The sequence below is a fragment of the Pinus tabuliformis genome, chromosome 1_1 (genome assembly GCF_031772625.1).
Source record: "Pinus tabuliformis cultivar Carrire ecotype Pingquan chromosome 1_1, CPIR1, whole genome shotgun sequence".
NCBI lineage: Eukaryota > Viridiplantae > Streptophyta > Pinopsida > Pinales > Pinaceae > Pinus > Pinus tabuliformis.
This window is the reverse complement of record NC_142297.1, coordinates 995,853,586-995,861,125: the sequence shown is the minus strand read 5'-3', so window position 1 is coordinate 995,861,125 and position 7,540 is coordinate 995,853,586. Positions and strand designations below refer to the sequence as shown.

Sequence of the window (7,540 nt, the reverse complement as noted above, 5' to 3'; positions counted from 1 at the left end):
TGGGACTTATCGTCTAATTCTAGAAAGTGGATATGTATTAGACTTATACAGTACCCTTTATGTACCTTCATTATCTAGAAACCTTATTTCCATAAGTAAGTTGGATAATTCTGGTTTTAGATGTATGATTGGATCTGGCTGTTTTGATTTGTATAAGAATACTGATAATGTTGGTTCTGGTATTCTAATTGATGGTTTATATAAATTGAAACTGAATGACACTTATGCGAATCCTTGTTGAATGTAGTAAATAATGTTGGATGTAAACGTAGAATGGTGAATGAAAATTCTGCTTTCTTATGGCATAAAAGACTAGGTCATATATCCAAAGAAAGAATGATGAGACTAGTAAGTAATGAAATTTTATCAAATTTGGACTTTAGTGATCTAGAATTATGTGTGGATTGTATTAAAGGTAAACAAACCAAACATAATAAGAAGGGAGCCACCAGAAGCAGCCAGCTTCTTGAAATAATACACACTGATATTTGCGGACCTATGGACACTCCAACCTTTAATGGAGAAAAGTATTTCATCACTTTTATTGACGATTTTTCCCGTTATGGTTATGTCTATTTGCTTCATGAAAAATCTCAATCTGTGAATGTCCTTGAGACGTTTGTAAAGGAAGTTGAGAGGCAATTAGATAAAAAGGTGAAAATCATAAGGTCTGATAGAGGTGGTGAATATTATGGTAAATATAATGAGTCAGGCCAGTGTCCAGGTCCATTTGCAAAATTCCTCGAAAGTCATGGCATATGTGCGCAATACATAATGCCAGGTACACCACAACAAAATGGTGTAGCAGAAAGGCGCAATAGGATGTTAATGGATATGATTAGGAGTATGATGTCAGATTCTGCACTACCTAAGAATTTGTGGTCGTATGCTCTCAAAACCGCTAATTATTTGTTGAATAGGGTTCCTAGTAAAGCTGTTCAAAAGACTCCTTTTGAGTTATGGACTAACAGGAAACCTAGCTTAAGACACCTGCATGTTTGGGGTTGTCCAGCGGAAGCGAGAATTTATAATCCACATGAAAAGAAATTAAATTCTCGAACGATCAGTGGGTATTTTTTAGGTTACCCTGAGAAATCTAAAGGGTACGTGTTTTACTGTCCTAATCATAGTCCAAGAATTGTAGAAACTGGTAATGCAAGGTTCATTGAGAATGGTGAAGTCAGTGGGAGTACTCGAAGAGAAATAGTAGAAATAAAGGAAACAAGGGTAAATGTTACATTGCCTAGAATAGTTCCTCCATCTACTATTACTCCAAATGTTGTTCCAGCTGTTGTAGAACAGCATGATGATAATGAACAACATATAAATGAAGAAGTACTTCCTGAAGGAAATGACTTACATAATGCTGATATGCATGAACCACAACAAGTAGCATTAAGAAGACCTCAAAGAAATCGTAGGTCAGCTATTTCTGATGATTATGTGGTTTATATGCAAGAATCAGATTATGATATTGGAATCAATAAGGATCCAGTTTCGTTTTCACATGCTGTAGAAAGTAAAGAGTCAAAGGAATGGATTAATGCCATGAAAGAAGAACTGAAATCCATGCAACAAAATGAAGTTTGGGATCTCGTTGAGTTACCACATGGCTGTAAAAGAGTCGGATGCAAATGGGTTTTTAAAACCAAACACGACTCTAGTGGTAATATCGAACGGTATAAAGCTAGACTTGTTGCTAAGGGTTACACTCAGAAAGATGGTGTTGATTACAAGGAGACATTTTCTCCTGTTTCGAAAAAGGACTCACTAAGAATAATAATGGCATTAGTAGCTCATTATGATTTGGAGTTGCATCAAATGGATGTGAAAACAGCCTTTCTGAATGGAGATCTTGATGAGGATGTTTACATGGATCAACCTGAGGGTTTTTCTATAGAAGGTAAAGAACAATTGGTGTGTAAACTTAAGAAGTCAATATATGGGCTTAAACAAGCATCCCGGCAATGGTATATTAAGTTCAATACCATTATTACATCCTTTGGTTTTAAGGAAAATACGGTTGATCACTGTATATACCAAAAGATCAGTGGGAGCAAGTTTATTTATCTGGTCCTTTATGTTGATGACATCTTGCTTGCTGCAAATAATTTAAGTATATTGCATGAGACTAAGGAATTTCTCTCAACGAACTTTGAAATGAAAGATATGGGAGAGGCATCCTATGTGATTGGAATAGAAATATTCCGTGATCGATCACAAGGAATATTGGGATTGTCTCAGAAAGGATATGTCGAAAGGATTCTAGAGAGATTTGGAATGAGTAAATGTTCACCTGGGACAATTCCTGTACAGAAAGGTGATAAATTCAGTCTCATGCAATGTCCTAAGAATGATGGTGAACGAAAGGAAATGGAATCAATTCCATATGCATCTGTTGTTGGTAGCCTAATGTATGCTCAAACCTGTACTAGACCGGATATCAGCTTTGCGGTCGGTATGTTAGGGAGGTATCAAAGTAATCCAGGAAGGGAACATTGGCAAGCTGCAAAGAAAGTTTTGAGGTACTTGCAAGGCACGAAAGATTACATGCTCATGTATAGAAGATCCAATGAATCGGAGGTGATCGGATATAGCGATTCAGATTTTGCTGGATGCATCGATGCTAGAAAATCGACCTTTGGTTACCTGTTTATGTTTGCTCAAGGTGCCATATCATGGAAAAGTGCGAAACAGACTATCGTTGCTTCATCCACTATGGAGGCAGAATTTGTGGCATGTTTTGAAGCCACAATTCATGCATTATGGTTGCGGAACTTTATTTCAGGACTTGCGGTTGTCGACACCATTAGCAAGCCACTGAAAATTTATTGTGATAACTCTGCAGCAGTATTTTTCTCAAAGAACGACAAGTACTCTAAAGGTGCCAAACACATAGATCTGAAGTATCTTGTTGTGAAAGATGAGGTTCAGAAACAAAGAGTGTCAATCATGCACATCAGGACAGAACTTATGATTGCAGACCCTTTGACGAAAGGGTTGCAACCAAGACAATTTAAGGAACATGTTCAAAAAATGGGTCTTGGTTGTATTAATAATAATTGATATGTGACATTCTGAGCTCTTTTATGTGTTTCTGATATACAATTATGTGTCTCTTGTTTTAATATAGTAGTACGTATTTTATGTAATTTTAAACAAGAAAGAGTCTTATAAAGATATTATGTTTAATCATTATGATATAAGACATTATGTGGACCATTATGCTGTTTTATATAAATTATGAGTATGAATTGATGGTTTGCTGGTATTGTAGTATATGGAAGGAAATGCATTGAATTAATAGTGCACAACCGCCATAACTCTCAGCAATTTATCATAGTATGATGTTCAACACTTAATATTATGAATAGTCGGGTCAAGTGGGAGAATGTTAGAAATCTGCAGTTTCTAAATCTTAATGTGACCCGATTAAAGCATTAAAGCGTTAAAAGCGTTAAAAGCATTAAAGCATTAAAGCATTAAAGCGTTGAATTGGTATATGATGGACGTACCAGATTTAGTGTTAAATAATATAAAAAGGATTGGGTCCTCTCTCCCCCTGCCAAGAGAGTCGCATTCTTCTCCATCAAGAAGTGCATAAAGAAACAGGGCTAGAAAGAGAAACCGAATTCTGAGAAGAAGAATAGGAGTCAGAAGAAAGTAGATGGCAGCCATTACATCTTCCGCTGTTAATCAAGGTATGTCATTTTAAACAATAGATCATATTAAGTTTTGTTTGTGAAATATTCGGTATTGATGATCTTTGGGCTGTTAATTTGAATTGTTCATAATTAATCAAGAAATATTTACATTGGGCCGTTAACCTGTTTCCTTACGTCCGAGGAAGACGAGCTCTTAGCCAAGCAGAAGCAGTTTTACGGCATACTCCAGGCCATGCCCCTCTCTCTTCCCTTACATTACATATTGCAATAAAAAACAACTAAAACTAAAACATAACAAAATACATTTTTGTGCCATACTTCCGTAAGTAAAAAAAACATTAAAATTAAAATCTTTTACCTACAATCTACGACCATAGTAAATTCATTAAATTACTTTCCTGACAAGCCGGCAGTCAAACGAAAACTTTTACTTCTCGCAAGGTTCATGGATCAATGGAGAGACCTGTACGGCAACTTGGTTTCAGTAGGACGGTGGACAGCCTTCATTTTAATCGAACGGTTATCATTTGAACAAAACAAAAGAACATTACGTTTTGGGAAAATGGTTGTTTTGAAAACTGCCTGCAAACACGCGTCAAACAGTATCGGGGCCGTTTGAGAGAATACCACCGCTTGTGAAAAGCGATGCCATAAACTCATGGCGGTTTTGCTGAATTAAATGCATGGCAATTGGAATTATATTTTCAACAAAATTAACTAGGAAATCTCCACCAAATATTTTCAAAAATTAAAAATAAGACAAAATTAAGAGTGGACATAATATATATGTCATTGCTATAAATGCAGTGACATAATAAATCAAATGTAAATTTGTAAAACATTTCTATATTTTCGCACTTCAACGTCAATATATATCAGAAAATTATAAAAACTATAAAAACATTTATCCTTCAATGTTGTAGTTAATATTGAATTAATAATAATAAAAAAACCAATTATTTACTTAATAAATATTAAATTTATCACTATTGGTCTATTACATAGTTACCAAATACGTCTGAATCGGTGGAAAAAATACGGAAATTCGTGAGTTCTATTCGTATTTCGAATAATTCGATAAAAATTCGATCTGGTTCATATTCGCTTCACACTGTGAGAGTGTGCATTCCTAATCAGACTCATCGAATTATTTCTTGACTATTGTTTATGCATATTAGTATTACTTACTATTGAACTGCTTCATAATGTGAGAGCATGCATTCTTAATTAGACTATTCCTATTATTTCTTGGAGTATTTTTTGCAGATTAGTATTACTTACTATTACTTGCAGACTATTCTTATTATTTTTTGGAGTATTTTTTGCAGATTAGTATTACTTATTATTACTTGCTGGTTACATAAAATGCAAGCCTAATCTTTCTAATTAGATAAACAAAAAATCTCAAGTGTCTCCAATGGTAAATGTAATTATTTTTAAACTGAAAGTAGATGTTAATGGAGGCAAGAGAGCAGTGAAATAGAAATTAATGTAAAATGGACACTGATGCCAATGAAGGCAGGATAGCAGATAAAATGGAAACTGATGGTGACGGAAATTTACCAAGATTTTAAAATTTAGACAAAATATATGTCAATAGAAACAAGATAAGAGGTAAAATGGAAACTAATGGCAACCTGAAATTTTCAGATTTCAAAATTTTAATGTTTCCTTTAATGGATTAAAAAGCTGAGATAAGTAGGAAAGAAAATTTTGAAGTTGACTAAAAACAAATTATTATTTTTTTATATATATTTATGTTAAGAATTGATTTTTCGATATATATTTTTGTTAAAAAGAATTTAAAAAAAAAATAAGTTTTAAATATTTAATTTTTAAATGTCTTAACTATAAAAAGGATTTTAAAATAAAATCAGAAACTAAATACGGATATATTTTTTAGTTTTGTATATTATATTGATTAAATTTATTTAAATTTCAAAATAAATGGGAAGAAAATGAAAGAAAAGTATTTAAGTTATATATATATATATATAAAAGATGTATAGTGCTGAATTTTCTCCGAATTGAATTTTTTTCTTCAGAATTTTTATCGTATCGTATCGAATCCGAATTCGAATTCGAACTTGGTAACTATCGTCTATTATAATAATATCACTTAGCAGTTATGAAACTTCATTGAAATTTCGCTTACTTTAGGACTAAGAAAAGCTTTACACTGCTCAGCCCTACCACTCCGCGGAGGAATTATTTTTTACCTTTTTAAAGCATTCACCGATTCCCTATGCTCGTGGAAATTTATGTCAAATGCTTACATTTTCTGTGGAAATCGAATTCCGATGTCCTTGTCACTGCTTTAAATCATTTTTCTGACACAATCGGAGCAACTTCCCTCAGTGAAATCTGCGTGTGTATACATATATAGAGAGAACATGTGGAGGCAATTTGTATAAGCGGTTTTTCCAAGCCGATCATATGGAAGGAATGTACAACGATTGAGCGGTGCAGGGCGAGTCGATGGTCATTCCAGGTTTCAGATTCTATCCCACGGAGGAGGAACTGGTGGGTTTCTCTCTGAAGACACGTTTGGAAGGCGGCCACCAGCAGCATTTCGATTTAATTATACCAACCTTGGACTTGTATCAATATGATCCATGGGAGTTACAAGGTAAATTTAAATTCTTTCTGCGTAGTTCCCGGTTTGAATTTGATATGATGTGATCCCTGGGAGTCACCAGGGGGATCACTCAGTGTGGATTCCTTCAGTTTCAATTTGAAAATGTTTTTTCACTTGAAATTGATGCATAAATGTGTTGCAGGTTTCGCTAGTGATGCTCGGGAAAGGCAATGGTTCTTCTTCGTTCCAAGAGATACCAAGAAATTCCCTCGGCCAAGCAGATTGACGAAGTCGGGTTACTGGAAAGCCACCGGTTCAGACAGAGCGGTTCGCAACGAGCTGCTTCAGTGCATCGCCGTTAAGAAAACTCTTGTATTTTATAAAGGAAGGGCCCCGCTTGGACAAAGGACGGAGTGGATCATGAACGAGTATAGGATGCCAGATTTGGGCTCGTCTCCACCCAAGGTGATCTAATACTTTTTTTTAATAATGTGTTATTTATAGATGGGCTCAATACACACGAAAATCTCAGCACCCAAAGAAATGAAGCACATTGCTTTTCTTGGTACAAAGTTTCTGAATGATTGTAAGTTGACATGTGCAGAAGAATGTGGATATGGTGTTATGCCGAATCTACAGAAAGTCTGCTTCTCAGAAGTCGATGGAAGAACGAACAAAGCCTGCTAGCATTGAGAAAGAAAAACTGGTTGTTTCAGCTGGTCATGAATATCAAGGCAACTGTCTTTCAGTCACCCTTAATGGCAGCTTGTACCAATGAAATTAAATGATGGAGACCGAGTTTCTTCATGTGGAGAATGGAGAGGGAGTATGTTGTTCTGTTGTAAGTAAAATAGATAATGTAGATAGTACGTTTCAGTGGGTAGAATTAATGATGTTTTGTGAAGAATCTTTGGTATTGAAGATGCCTAAAGCCTGCAAATAACTACAGTGGAAGTTGCCCGTTGTGGATGGACTGACTTTTTGGCCGCTGATGGCTACTCCATATGCTCTTCTGTATACTTATCCACATTTTATAATTCTAAAGTGATGAGTACTGTACTTTCATTCTGATTTGATTAGGGTGTGTAGCTTCCCCACGCTCAAGAATGAAGAAGAAACCGACGGTCATCAAATCCATTATTAAAAAAAAATAAAAAATCAAACAGGATATGGATATGAAGTCCTATAATATAAGGATTGAATATTAAACCTAGGAATGCATTTTATTTCATTATTCTCTTTTCCTTTCAGATAAAATTAAGTTTTGAATGGAGTTGTCCAGATTACGCATTCTGAT

At 34.8% G+C, this 7,540-nt stretch overlaps 1 pseudogene; it reads left to right on the top strand.

The window, feature by feature from the left end:
* The first annotated feature begins 6,143 nt into the window (after positions 1 to 6,143).
* LOC149217937 (NAC domain-containing protein 22 pseudogene) lies at positions 6,144 to 7,021 on the top strand (annotated as a pseudogene).
* The last annotated feature ends 519 nt before the right edge of the window (positions 7,022 to 7,540 follow it).